At 35.9% G+C, this 15,798-nt stretch overlaps 1 protein-coding gene across 2 annotated transcripts in view; it reads left to right on the plus strand.

The window, feature by feature from the left end:
* RASAL2 (RAS protein activator like 2) overlaps nucleotides 1-15,798 on the plus strand; it is a 378,593-nt gene that overhangs the window by 1,838 nt on the left and 360,957 nt on the right. The window lies entirely within an intron of this gene.

Raw genomic sequence — 15,798 nt, forward strand, 5'->3', positions numbered from 1 at the left:
ACATTATGTTTTGTTTTTTTTTTTTCATCCTGAACAGGGTATGTGTTTAGTATTCAAGAGTGACTGTGACTTTGAAGTTGTCTTCCTGGATAGTTTAGTTGATTTCAAGACTTTAAGTCTATCACCATGAGAAAGATCATAGAACTGGGAGCCCAGAGATCTGAATTTTGGTCTCAGTTCTTCCACTACATGGCTATGTGATTTGGAGCAGAGCAGGTCACTTTTTTGACGTCTCATTCCTCTTCTGTAAAATGAGTGGATTGGATTAAATAATCTCATAATGGTCCTTGTAGTTCTAAAAATCCATCAATTTTTATAACCAATTCTTAATTGTATTTTGCTGGATGCTTATAAATGTTTCTTGATGTTATTTTAATTAACTGAAAGAATTAAAGCAAAGAAGTGGGAGATGATGCAAGGTCACCCAGTTCATTCTCAGCAGATTAAAAACTTTAGTGCCTGATTTTTCCACCCACCTGCTGTTCCTACTTAGCCGATGGTTTATAACAAAGGTTGGTGGGAATCTGAAATTGAGCTTGAATTAGAGTATATTGTGGTTACAACTTTTTCCTATTCTATCCTTTCTGTCCTTATACACTTCTTTTGCATATTGTTTTTTATATGAAGTTAGAGATAGGGCCTTGTTACTGCAAGAATATGTATATATGACAATTCAGTGTTTCAGTGTCAAACTATTCTGTCTGGATTTTCTAGACTTAGTGTTAACTACTTTCTTTGCATATAACCCATAAACCTATGTGCTTGTTTTTGTAGTCCATTCCTAGGGCTTGGTTTGTGTGTATATTCTTAGATATATATTCTCTCTCACACACACATATATAGTGTGCATTTCAAAGCCAATTTGCAGACTTTCTACTGCATTGTAACTTTTTTGTCTTCCCTATCAATTAACCAGAAGTTTTTATTTACTGTTTAGTACTGCTACTTTCCTTCCTCTAAGGCAGCTCATCTTGGGTACTACTTTATTGTCTTTAGTTTGACGTAAATATTCCAAAACTATCTGAATGACTCTTGGCTTTTCTATGTCCTTAGCTAGTTTTTAAGTTGCCTGTTGTATAGCTCTTTGAAAAGCTTTGAAGTAAAAAAAATAGAATGTAGAAAATCAATTTGGAAAACAGTTCGTTTTGGTTTTCTTGTTTATTTGTTTTGTGTGTTCAAAATCCTGATTGTTTTGGAACATCAAGGTTCTTTTACACAATTGAAAGAGACTTTGATGAGTGTACTCAAACGTTTTTTAAAGAAATCCAGAAACTAGTCTAGAGCATGCAACTGGGGGTTGAGAACCTGGGTTTTCATTCTGGCCTTGCCACAAATTGTTGTTTAACTTTGGGCAAGTAATTTTAAGTCCGTGGGTCTAGGTTTCTACATAAAATGTGGAATCTGGAGTAATTGTATCTATGGTACATTTTAGTTTGAGTTTTCTGATTCTATGGCCTACCCTATTATTTAACCTACAACTTTGCCTCCCAATTCCACCCTGACTCTTGGGGCGAGGCATCAAGCAAGCCTTTAATACATTTAAATCATGACTATCAGGATTCTGGGGAGCACTTTTATCAAAAGGTCAATGAACTGAGTTTTGAAAGAAGGAATGTTGAAGGCAGATGTAGATTTGTTTGGAATGTTTTCACAAGATAGGAAGGTGGGAATGGGGATCTCAGATCTAGCTCATTCAGTTTTGAGACCTAACCTAGAATAGACCTGTGGGTTTTAAAGATAAGATGCAAAGTAAGGAGCTGTATTAAGTGCTCCTGGCTTCTGGCTATGGTTTATATCCTCTTCAATATACTTAAGGTTTGAAATCAGTATGCAAACAAACAAGAAGAACAGAAGTAACCCCTCTCCCCAAATATCTTAACAGAAACTTTTATTTTATTTATTTACTTACAGAAACTTTTGGAAACAATATTTTATTAGTTTGCCTCACAAAATTTGAAGACTGGGCACTGTTTTGAGTTTGCTACTGATAGGTCTGGCTCTTTGGTGGATTATACCTATATTCAGAGTTTTGTGTATTGTCATGATTGCATACTTTTTGGAATATGTCCAGAGCTTTATAATATGTAGACCTATATTTAGAACACAAACAAATGCACATTTTTGAGACACAGCCAAGAGAAAATAGTTATGCTGTGCTATTCTTCATTTTCTTTTAGTTGTAAAGTGTTTCATTTGTTTTATTCCAATATTATTATAAGTTGTGCCCATGCCCGTCAAGACTATAATATTTTTGACACCAGGGAATCTGTCTGTCTTGTTTATCTCTGTATTCCTATCTTGCCACTCCCTTCATTGTCAGGGTGTCTAGCAGATCGATGCCTCCCCCACGGTAAGTCAGTGTGTGCTGAATGTTGATCCATCTGTCCTTTGACCATCCAGATCTCAACCTGACTGACTGTATGGGTGGTAGAGTAGCTTAAACAAAGGCATGCCACAAACAGCTAAATATGGATGCAGAATCCAAGAGCATCAAATGCAGAACATTTTTCAGATATTTATAGCCTCAAAGTGAAGTCAATTGGCTGAAAAAGCTCAGCAGCCCAGCAAAAGGAAACGGGAACGGCAAAGCCAGTCTCACTGTCTCTGCTTTCTGGTAAACAATGAGGACGTTAAAATTAACTACTTTACCATGAATGGATGGTGAGTGAAGGGCACTATTTGGGGGAAATTAAAGATACCAGTCTCCAGCAGTGCCCGCATTGGAGCTCTGCACCCATCAGTACAACAGATCTGCAGGTGTATGCACAGATGTGCTTTTAAATAGCTAGAAGGGAAATATAGTTCTCATGATGAAGTGATCACCAAGAAACCATATTGTTTTTAATTTTAATAGTATGGGCAGGACTTATCTAAAATATTCAGTTAATAAAATAACATCAACATTATTGCCTACCATTAAGCTAATATATAGCTTATTGTTTATTAATGATTGATAGGGACCTCCTGGAAAATTTCTAAAGGCTGGTACTATTTCAGCAAGCAGAAGAAAAAGGGAATTAATCATACTGCATCAAATATAATATAATTCTAGAAATATGGCAATGGGAATTTGGTAAGAATTTCTCATGAACTGGTTATGAGTTGATGGGGGCAGAAGTCTTATCTGGTTGTAGTAAGTAATATTGCTTATACTTCATAAATTAAAACAAAGGATGAGTTAATTAAAAAAGTATATTTTATTGCATTTTTAGAGAACATGTTTCTATGTTTACTTAAAATGTTGCAACCAGTAACAAGTCCAGGAAGTTATTTTATTTTGGTCTAGTATGAATTAGTTATAACTAACTCACTGGCCTTATACAGAAAGTTCTTAGTATAATTCACTTTGAATATTCTCAGCAACTCATTCTTTTTTTAAAAAAAAATACTTATTATTATTTTTTAAATTAATTAATTTTATTTTTGGCTGCATTGGGTCTTCGTTATTGCACATGGGCTTTCTCTAGTTGCGGCGAGCGGGGGCTACTCTTCGTTGCGGTGCGCGGGCTACTCATTGCAGTGGCTTCTTTTGTTGCGGAGCACGGGCTCTAGGTGTGCGGGCTTCAGTAGTTGTAGCATGTGGTCTTCAGTAGTTGTGGCTCGCAGGCTCTAGAGTGCAGGCTCAGTAGTGGCACACGGGCTTAGTTGCTCCGCAGCATGTGAGATCTTCCCAGACCAGGGCTTGAACCCATGTCCTCTGCATTGGCAGGCAGATTCTTAACCACTGTGTCACCAGGGAAGTCCCACAAATCACTCATTCTTACACGTCTTACATATGCACCCCATGACTCCTGTTTTGTGGTAACATGTAGATAAATGAAATTGCTCAACCAAGACTAGAAGTTTTATGTGCTCTAGCTAATTGATTGCCAGAAGAAAATCAGTGACTATGTATTCAGTATATCCCACAACATGTTCATGTTACTTAAGTGTTTTAATTTCCTCAAATACTATTAATTGAACTTTTACAAATGAGTATTAATGTTTTAGGAATCCTTGGGATCTTAAGCTTGAGTTCAGTACTCAAGGATGGTGACTTCCCTGGCGGTCCAGTGGCTAAGGCTTCAGGCTCCCAATGCAGGGGGCCCAGGTTCAATCCCTGGTCAGGGAACTAGATCCTGCACTACACAGCTAAAGATCCCACATGCGGCAACTAAGACCCAGCACAGCCAAATAAATAAATAAATATTAAAAAAATATATTTAAGCCCATTCATTAAACAAGAAATACTCAAGGATGACTTTGAGTGTTGATACATCATTTTCCCATAATCTCCAATACATTTTATACACAGTAGGAGTAGACAGTTCTCCACTGAAATTAAAGAGAACTTCCAAGAAGGCCTAGGTATATACTGTTTATTTTAAATTATATTGATTTCAAATAGCCCTCCTTTTTTTCCTTCAAGAGAAAATTTATGTATCTCATTTAAATTATGTATTCTACTAATGTTTTAGATGGTGGACAATTTCCTTTACAACATCTTAGTATTTTTCTACCCTCTATCATGTTGGTTTATTGCTGTTTCATTTTCAGAGAACGAAAATACTTTTGCAGAATAGAAACTATACATCCACAATCCCTTGTCCAAAACTGTTTGGATTAGAGTGTTTCAAAATTCAAAACTTTTGATTTTAGAAAATATGGTATATATAGTGATATAACCCCCCTAGTGGTGTGTGGAGCAACATCAGTCATGTTAATAGTTCTGCAGTTAAACAAATGGACATTCATGCTAAGTATTGTTTAACACTATACATAGCATGGTGTCAGTGCAGGTCAGATTTTACTGCTAAAGAAGTTATGAAAAAAGAGTGTTCAGAGCTTTTTGGGTTTAGGAATTGCCGGTATGGAATTGAGGATCTGTACAAATTCTCTGATGTAAATAATATGAAGTTCTAGATTGCCCCTGTTTATCTGAGAATAGTTTGTTTATAAGGATTGCCTTTATCTTCTTCAGATAATAAGATTCAGTGTATGCACTTTAAAAAATGATGTACAGGGCTTCCCTGATGGCGCAGTGGTTGAGAATCCGCCTGCCGATGCAGGGGACAGGGGTTCATGCCCCGGTCCGGGAAGATCCCACATGCTGCGGAGCGGCTGGGCCCGTGAGGCATGGCCGCTGAGCCTGCGTGTCTGGAGCCTGTGCTCCGCAACGGGAGAGGCCACAACAGTGAGAGGCCCGCGTACTGCAAAAAAAAAAAAAAAAAAAAAAAAAAGATGTACAGTTGTATCCTATTTATGATGAATGAAATAAATTTTTCTGATTTGCTAAGGAAAAGAAAAGGGATTCATATGACAAAGTAGGCTTTACTGAGATTACTGAAGAAATGGTAGCAAGGCAGTGGTTTCTTACACTTTATTAGAAAGAAGGATAAGGTAAATTGAAGTGGAGGATTTATGTAATTGTTTTTAGCAGTTGCTCTCTGGAGTAGCACAAAGTGATTTGATCACCTTTTAAGTAGGTGAACCACAAAAAAGCATTGAACTAATGACTGAGTTAATCCAGAAAAAATTCAGCTGTCTGCTCCCTTGTCCCACCCTATTGGAATAACTTTTAAGTAACTAGAGAGGTGTTCGGTCTTGTTAACCAGGAGGAGGAGTTTGAAGTGTGCTGAGGGCACTCCGCCCTTGGCAGAGGGATAATTGCTCTCTGATGTTTGTTTCTTCCCAAAGGCTATCAAGTGTTTCTCAAGACCTGTTGGTAGAGAACCTTTTACAAGTTTAATGTAGCTGGTTTTCTTGTGGAAGGCAGCCATCAAGAAGTACATGATATGTAAATAGTAGGGAAAAAAAGATGTCCTGAGGCCCAGCTCAATGGGGTTGGAGGGAATATGGTAAACAAAAGAAATAAAAATTGAGCCCTTGAAAGCAAGCATGACAAAACTTCATTTGCTGCCCTGTGACACAGAAGTTATCATCTTCCTATCTCTATCAGCAGGGTTCAGGTGTTAGGAGTCTTGAGTTTTACCTTCCCTTACTCAATGTAGTTACATTAATTGGTTGTCTGTGGCCACTTTGCTCATAAGGGTCCAGTTTAGATCCTGATTGCATGCTTATTCCCCCATAAATTGTCTTCAACTTGGCTCAAGTTCTGTTCATGTTGTGTCATTTACAGTAGGCTTTCTAAAAGTATCCCCTCCCTGCTCCTAAGTCTAAGACATTGGTAATACTTGCAGATACTGTTTGGAAGAGTGAAAATTTAGGGAGGAAAAATTTAACATGAGGCAAGAAAACAGAGTTCAGAAGAATAGTGTGAAGAGTTAAAAAGTGTAAAAAGTTGATAGTCCTAAATATTTTTCAAAATAATCCTTTAAGTTTCCTTATTAAGTAAACTGACTCAGGAAATTTAGCTTATTCCCAAAATTGGAGACAAATTCCACAGTTTGTCAGGATTAGAACTCTTAACCTCAGATTCCTCAGCCTCCTGTTATAGCTTCTAGATCTTACTGCTTTCCCTTAGGGAGATGGCCTTTCAAAGCTGAAGGTCAGTGAGAAATACCACATTGTTAGTTTCACAGTCTTTAAGGGAAATGCTGGAAGTACCATTACCTAGGTAACAGAAAACAAAAACGGTCAAAACATCCAGAAAGTAGGAGGATGAGAATAATCTCATAGTGATCCTTAAGAGGTAGATTAGAGGACAGATTAGATCTTTTCCTAAATTCTCTATTCTGCCATTGGAGTGATGTTTTGAGGAAATTTGAATGTTTCATTTATGATCCTTAGAATCCTGGATAATCCTTAGTAGCTTTATACTTCCCTTTTAATTTCTAACCTCTCTGATTCATATTATTAAAAATTTAATACTATTTTCCTAATTATGAATGTAATCCATGCTTAATGTAAAGAATTTGAATTATAGGAAAAGCCAAAGAAAATTAAAATCAGCTATAATTCCACCTCTTAGAGATAATTCTTCCTTTAATATTTTATTTTATTCCAGTTTTTTCTGTGTACAGATATACTTGTTTGTACATATTTGGTATCATACTGCATCTATTTTATATCCTGCCTTTTTCTAATAGCATATTTTCTTATGGCTTTGAAAATGTTTAAAATTTTTTCAAATATATTTTTATTTTTAAGTGTAATTTTAAAAATAGGAAATACATTTCCTTCTTTCAGAATTCAAAAGGTATAAAAGGATATGTCATGAGGTCTCTCTCACCCCTCCTCCCCACCCCTCACTTGCCATCTGGCAGGCAATCATTTCCCTCCCACACAATGAATAAATGTTGGAAATTTTTGTGTATCCTTCCATACCTATTCCAGGCATACAGAAATAGATAGATAGATAGGTAAAAACTCTGCCAAGAGTGGGATCCAAGAAATGTAGTTTAAAAAAATTCAGGGTTTGGGAATTCCCTGGTGGTCCAGTGGTTAGGACTCTGCACTTTCATTGCCGAGGTCACAGGTTCAATCCTTGGTCAGGGAACTAAGATCCCGCATGGCCAAAAAAAAAAAAAGGCTGGGTCATTTTTTTGTGAGGTTAATGAAGTGACTGGAACAAACCCCCAAAGGAAGTTGGTTGGGTGTTCTGGGGGTCTGGAGCCAGTTGTTAATTGCTGAATTGATAGTATCATAGTTTTTACTGTGTATATGCTTTTTTCTCCTTTTTTACAGAATTGTTAACCCATTATAGGAATTGATCTGGAGTTTGTGTTATTCCTCCCTCACATCTCCCCTCCACACACACTTATTAATATATCTTGGATATATTTTCCTGTCCATTTGTAAAGTGGTTCCTCATTCTTTTTATGGCTGCATGATGCTTGGATGAATCATAATTTATTAAACCACTCCCCACATTTTGCTGGTGCAAGTGATAGTGCATGAATAATCTTGGATATAAGCCATTTTGCTTGTGTGTATCTATAACAAAAATTCATGGAATTGCTAGGTCAAAGATAGATGTATTTGTAATTTTGAAAGATATTCCCAAATTGCTCTTCTTAGGGGTTGTACCTATTTATATTTCTCCAGCAAGGTATGAGAATGCCCATCTCCCCGTACATAGGGAATTATCAAGGATTTTTAATGTGACAATCTAAAAAATTAGTCTTAGTTTAATTTTATTCTTTCAAATCTTATATTACATGTGATTGAATACCTTACAGAGCCATTTAAATATACCTTTTATTGTGACTGTACATATCTTTTGCCCATTTTTATTGGGTTGTTGGATCTTTTTCTTAGTGATTTGCAGGAACTCTTAGTATATTAAGAGCCCTTTGTCTGCCATGAGTTGCTGGTATTTTCATTTATCTTTTTTTTTCTTTTCCTCAATGAGGAAATTATTTTTATGCTGTTGAATGTATCAATCTTCTTCTTCTTCTTCTTCTTTTTTTTTTTTTTGCCACACTGCGTGGCATGCAGGATCTTAGTTCCCTGACTAGGGATTGAACCTGTGTCCCTGCAGTGGAAGCACAGATTCTTAACCACTGGACTGCCAAGGAAGTCCCGAATGTATCAATCTTATGGCTTTTTGGTTTTATGTCCTAGTTAGAATGGCCTTTCTATTCTCAGGTTATAAAATAATAATGGTTTGTCTAGTGCTTTCTTGTTTTTATTTTTACATTTAAACCTTTGAGCCATTTAGAATTCATCCTGGTGTAAAGTATGAGATATAGATACAATTTCACTTTTAGAAAGATGGCTTTCCAGTTATCCTAGCACCATTTATTGAATAATTAATTTTTCGCCACTGATTTAAGATGACTCCTTTATCTTTCATTAGATTGCCATACACATTTTGGTTTATTTCAAGATTTTCTATTATGTTCTGTTGGTCTGTCTATGTTCATGTGCCAGTATCACACAGCTTTATTACTGAGGCTTATATGAAAATATAATTTGTTGATGACTAATTGAATGTAACTGATTTAACCATTATCCTATTTTAAACATTAACATTTTTCAAAAATTTTATATTAGCAGTCTATTGATTCTCTTTGTGCATAAGTCTTTGAACTTCTGACTGTTTCCTTAGGCTGAATTCCTAGAAGAGTATGTTTTTAAAGGCCTGAGACTTAGTGCCAAATTTGTGTGACCTTCCTGGAAAGCAGTTCTTGCTACGAGTATATGAAAGTATGGCTCATAATTTTAAGTCCTACTTCTGTATTGCTACTTTCAACATATTGAAGTATGTTTGCATAGATTTCATGTAGTGCCTTAAACGTTATTTAGCACATGTTAAATGTGCTCAGAGTTCTAATGTTTATAAGACTGACCTTCAAAACTGAGTGTTTTTCCTCAATGGTACTCCTTTTGATTAATGGCATATTTCTAGGTGAATGAGGGGAGCATGAGTATAGAGTCAAAGCAGTTGGTCTGCTAAAGGTCAAATCCATGAACATGGCCTTATTTATACTATGTTAGACTCTCCGACTGAAATGACCTGACACAGATACATAATGTTCTAGATACTCTAAGAAGAACATAGTTGGTGGCTTTCATCTCAGCTGATCGTGTCCTCCTTCTACTCTTTGTTTCTCAGAGTATTAGAAGGAATCGACATCAGTGATTTGAATATAGGTTCATTTAGTTTTAGCTGGATGAATGACTGAGGTGTATACCTTATATAGCACTGTGTTAATGCTGAGTTTTTAGCATGGGATTCATTTAGGTATGTTCTAGGGAAGTTTATAATGTCAAAGCCAAATTTGAGGAATGGCAACAAGAACTAACATTAATGACAAAAGTAATTTAAAATATTTTCTTCAAAAAAAAAGGGCAGGAATAGGAATTGTTTTGGAAAAGCGTAGTTTGTATAGACCATTAAGCAGTTAACCAAATTTTTTTTTTTTTTTAAGGACTTAATTTTTTTTAGAGCAGATGTAGTTTCACAGCAAAATGAGAGGAAGATAACAGATTTCCCATATATCCCCAGTTCCCACACATACATAGCCTCCCCCATTATCAACATCCCCAATCAGACTGTCACATTTATTACAGTTGATGAACCTACATTAATACATCATTTTTACCCAAAGTCTACATTAGGGTTTACTCTTGGTGTTGTACATTCTGTGGGTTTGGACAAATGTAAAATGACATGTATCCACCATTATGGATCATACAGAGTATTTTCACTGCTTTAAAAACCCTCTGTGCTCTGTCTGTTCATCTCTTCTTACCCACTACCCTGCTAACTCCTGGAAACCACTGATGTTTTTACTGCCTCTGTAGTTTTGCCTTTTCCAAAATGCTATATAGTTGAAATCATACCCAAATTTTCTTTTATCCATTAGTCATTTGTTTAGCATGTAATAGGAGCACACTTAGAAAGGAACAAAGTAGCTTAACTTTTAATAGTGACATAGAGCAGTTTGAGTGAAATGAAGAATCCTGTATCCAGTTAATATTGTGGAAGTTTGTAGGAGATTTTGTTTGATTTAAATTTGGGCAGGATATACTATATATCTTGTTCCCATGATTTCCTTAGGCTTGACTGTGTACAATTTTCTATGTATTTGTAGATTTCAAGAATACCCCCGAGTGAGGAAACCCAAGGTCTTTCTAGTGCACGTTCCTATTTTGAAATGGGCCAGTTTTGCCCAGTGGTTGGTGATTAGCCTGTATCAATGAACCTGAAAAAGATGCCCAGCATAGTAGCTACCAACTAAAAAAAGACGTGGTTCAAATCTAAAAAATGACTCTACTTTTAGTATTTTCTGGCTTCATAAAGACTTCATAGTAGTTTTCATTTTTAGAGAAATGAAGATTTATTTGCTAATTTTTGAATCTTGTTTGATAACATGGTTAAGAAAGAACAATATCATATGTGGTGATTCCTATTGAAATAGAAAGATTCTCTAGAGGATTTAATATGGCCATATTTCTTGTTGTTTTATTCAGGTCAGAAAGTCCTAAGTCATTCTTTTTCAAGCACCCCCTAAATCAGTTTGAGGAAATTTTTAGTTACTTGTACTTTAGGTTATGTTTTTGATGTACATCTTGATTGTCATACCTTGAGAAATAGTCATATTACCTTGTGAAGCTGGTAATCTTTCTTTGCCTGTAGCATAACTGGCAATGATAATGTTTCACTTATATAACCAGTAATGTTATTCCATTTACCTGTGAGCATATTCTATAAAATGATACCTTTTTACAAAGTTGCTTTTATTCTACAGTCTGAAAATACCCTGTATTTTTCAATAAATTTATGAAAAATGATGTCTTTTCTCCATTTTACTGGGAAGTAATCATGTAAAGTTAGTGATTTAAAGATTCTTGGTGAAGTTATATTGGAATCTGAGTAAGATTGGAACTGAGTTACAATCCAGTACTTTTTTGGGAAAAATTATCCCATCTCTATTATCCAAGTTCATAGTTACTGTTTCCAGTTTAATATAGTTGTGTTAAAATATATCATGAGCTATTTTTTATAAATTAAAAAAATATTTATTTATTTGGTTGTGCTGGGTCTTAGTTGCAGCAGGCGGGCTCCTTAGTTGTGGCTCGAGGGCTCCTTAGTTGTGTCATGTGAACTCTTAGTCGCAGCATGCATGTGGGATCTAGTTCCCTGACCAGGGATTGAACCTGGGCCCACTGCATTGGGAGCGTGGAGTCTTAACCACTGCGCCACCAGGGAAGTCCCTATCACGAGTTATCAAAGTAGCATTTTTATGCTTTTCTAAGTTCTCTTAGAATTTAGCAGTATGTCTTATCCTAGCTTCTCTGCCTTTTTTGGAGCCTTTTAGGTAAGAATGGGTATTGAGTTCTTTATTGGTGAACTGAAGGAATAAAAGTGAGGATGCTAGAGAGAGTAACCAATTCACTGTACAATTCAGTGACATTAAATATATTCACAAAGTTGTGTAACCCTCACCACTATCTATACCCACTTTTGAGAAACTGCCACTTTTCCACAACATCTGCACCTTTTTACATTCCTACCAGCAATGCACGGGGTTACAATTTCTCCACATCCTTGCCTACACTTGTTATTTTCCTTTCTTTTTTATTAAAGCCATCCTAGTCAGTGTGAAGTGATATCTCACTGTGGTTTTTTTTTAAATTAGTTATTTTATTTATTTGGCTGTGTCGGGTCTTAGTTGCAGCACGTGGGATCTTCGTTGCGGTGCGCAGACTTCTCTCTAGTTGTGGTGTTTGGGCTCCAGAGCACTCTGGCTCTGTAGTTGTGGCACGTGGGCTCTCTAGTTGTGGTGTGCAGGCTCCAGAGCACAAGGGCTCAGTAGTTGTGCCATGTAGGCTCTCTAGTTGTGGCACATGGGCTCAGTAGTTGTGGCGTGCGGGCTTAGTTGCCCCACGGCATGTGGGATCTCAGTTCCCTGACCAGGGATGGAACCCGCATCTCCTGCATTCCCACCAGGGAAGTACCCTTATTGTGGTTTTGATTTTCATTTCCCTCATGATGAGTGATGCCATGCATCTTTTCATGGGCTTATTGGCCATTTGTATATTTTTTTTGGAGAAATGTCTATTCAAATCCTTCTTTTATATTAATTCTTAGTAGATATATTTGTATTTTTCAAATTATCAGTGATAAGTGTTAATTATCCTATATAGTAATCTTAACTCTAATAACAGTGACAGTCATAAGCATGATTATAACAACAACAATAATGTAAAACTTCTTGGCTGCTTACCATGAGCCAGGCACAGTTCGAGGTTCTTTAGGCCTATTAATTTATTTAATCTTCATAACTACCCTATGAGGTAGATGCTATTATTATCCTCATTTTATAGATGAGGGAACAGAGGCGTAGACATATAAAGGAACTTGGCCAACGTTATGGAGCAAGTAAGTGGCTAGTGTGAGATTTGAACTCAGGCAGTTCAGTCTTGAGAGTCTGTGTTCTTAACTACTGTATAATTTTGTTTCTCATATATAAGAACCTTAAACTCTTATTATAAAAAGCATTCACTGTGATATTTGTTAATTTGAACCTTGAAGTTTACCTATGTGTTTTATACAGCACCATAACTATAAAATAATGACATTTGATGTGCTGGATATGCTTTGGATGTCTTGATGCTATTGAACATCTTCGTAGAGTTGTCCAAGTTTTATTAACTGTAGACAACATGAGGAAGCTGTATGTGGGTGAGTGGTGTGAATATTTCTATATTTAAAAAAGGTTACACAAAGTCTATTAGTGATCTAAAATTTATGTATTTTTAGCAGTAATACAAAATATAAAAATAGTGTTTTTTCCCCAATAATGCCTTTGTCGGCCTATTATTGATGTTTGACCAAGCCAGTGAGAATACTGAAATTTAAGAGACCACACATGGGCTTCCCTGGTGGCGCAGTGGTTGAGAGTCCGCCTGCTGATGCAGGGGACACGGGTTTACGCCCCGGTCCGGGAAGATCCCACATGCCGTGGAGAGGCTGGGCCCGTGAGCCATGGCTGTTGAGCCTGCGCGTCGGGAGCCTGTGCTCCGCAATGGGAGAGGCCGCAACAGTGAGAGGCCCGCGTACCACAAAAAAAAAAAAAAAAAAATTAATAAGAGACCACACAATCATAAGAACCATGAATCATATTCATCTGGGGCATAGCTTTATTCTAGGATTTACACTTCAAGTGCCTCTCCCCTTTGATATCAGAAATTCTGAAAAGAGAATCCACTTTCATAGAGCCGGGAAAACCCAAGCATTGATCAGAGCTTGGCCATATAAGAGACATTTTAGGATATTTTTAGAATTCACATGTTCTTTTCCAAAAGCCCAGGAACACTGGCCTCTCATCATTCCTGATTTGTTTTCATCTTAGTTCCTCTTGAACCTGGTTATCTTTATGGTGCATATGCTTTGTAGTTTAAACATATCCTAAGGTTTGTATTTCAAGGACTCAGAAACTTAAAGCATGATTTAAACACAGCAAACTGTGAACCAGTTCTGAAATTTAACTTTCCTACTAATGAATTGCAGTTCTTCAAAATCTGTGATTCTTTGAGTTATGGGCATTATAGCAGTGGGAAGTTAGTTATAGTGTTACATTCTGATCTAATTCATACGTCTTAAAAAAACCAATTTGATATAATATATTTGACATACAACAAACTAACATATTTAAAGTATAATTTGATATGTTTTGAAATATATAAATAACTATGAAACCATCACCACAATCAAGAAAATGGACGTCTATTTCCTCTAAAAAGTTTCCTTGCATCCCTTTGTAATCTTCCTGCTCAATCCCCACCACCGCATCACCAGACAACCACTAAACTGCTTTTTGTTTTTAATGGGTTAGTTTGGATTTTCAAGAATTTTATATAAATGAAGTCATATAACATACACTTATTTCTAGTCTGGCTTCTGTCATTCAGCACATTTTGAGATTCATCCATGTTGTGGCATGTATCAACAGTTAATTTATTTGTATTATCTAGTAGTATGCCACTGAGTAGATATTCCATGATTATTTATCAGTTCACCTTTTGTTGAACATTTGGATTGTTTCCAGTTTTTTGGCTATGATAAATAAAGCTTCTATGAACATTTGCATTCAAGTCTTTGTGTAGACATATACTTTTATTTCTCTTGGGCAGACACCTAAGAGTAGAATGACTGGGTCATATGGTAGGTTTATGTTTAACATTTTAAGAAACTGCCAAAGTGTTGTCCTAAGTGCTTGTGTCATTTTACCACCAGCAGGATATGACAGTTCCAGTTTTACTGCCTTACCAACACTTGGTATGGTCAGTCTTTTTAATTTAAGCCCTTGCAGGAGATGTGTAGCAATATCCAAAGTGGTCTTAATTTGCATTTTTCCGATGACTAGTAACATTGAGCATCTTTTCGTATGCTTATCAGACATTCATCTGTCTTCTTTAGTGAAATGTCAAATCAAATCTTTTGTCCATTTTTAAATTGGGTTTGTCAGTGGACAACAGGTCCTGCTGTATAGCACAGGGAACTGTATTCAATGTCCTGGAATAAACCATAATGGAAAAGAATATAAAAAAGAGTATATATATGTCTAACTGAGTCACTTTGCTGTGTAGCAGAAATTAACACAACTTTTAAATCAACTATACTTCAGTAAAAAAATAGATTGGGTGTGCCTTATTGAGTTTATATCAGTTGTTTCTGTATTCTGGATACAAGTCATTAATCAGATATGTGATTTGCAGTTGCTTTTTCCCGTTCTGTGACTTACCTAATCATACTCTTAACACTGTCTTCAAAGAATAGTAGTTCTTAATTTTGATGAATATTTTCTTTTCCTTTTGTGGATTGTGCTTTTCATATTTTACTTAAGAAAGTTTTGTCTAGTCCAAGGTTGTAAAGATTGTCTCCTGTGTTTTCTTCTAAAAGTTTTATAATTTTAGATCTGTGATCCATTTTGATTTTATTTTTGTCTATAGTGCAAAATAAGGATTGAGATTTACTTTTAAAAATATGGATATCTAATTGTCATGCACCATTTGTTGAAAAGACTGTTTTTTCTGCACTCAAATGCTTTTGTACCTTTGTTGAAGATCAAATATACATGGGGGTCTACATCTGGTCTTTGGTATATTCTGTCTTTCTACTGTCTATCCTGATTCACAAGCATACTATTTTGATTACTATAGATTTCTAGTAAGTTTTGAAGTCAGGTATAAATCCTCTAACTTTGTTTTTCTTTTTTCAAAGTTATTTAAGCTATTCTAGATCATTTCCATGCCTGAATGAATTTTAGACTCATCTTGTCAATTTTATACAGAAAGCCTGCTGGGATTTTGATTGTTGTTGTGTTGAATCTATAGATCAATTTGGGGAGAATTAATATTTTAATAATATTAATAACAGTACATCTCTGTATTTTGTCTTTTAAA

The sequence above is a fragment of the Phocoena phocoena genome, chromosome 1 (genome assembly GCF_963924675.1).
Source record: "Phocoena phocoena chromosome 1, mPhoPho1.1, whole genome shotgun sequence".
Taxonomy (NCBI): Eukaryota; Metazoa; Chordata; class Mammalia; order Artiodactyla; family Phocoenidae; genus Phocoena; species Phocoena phocoena.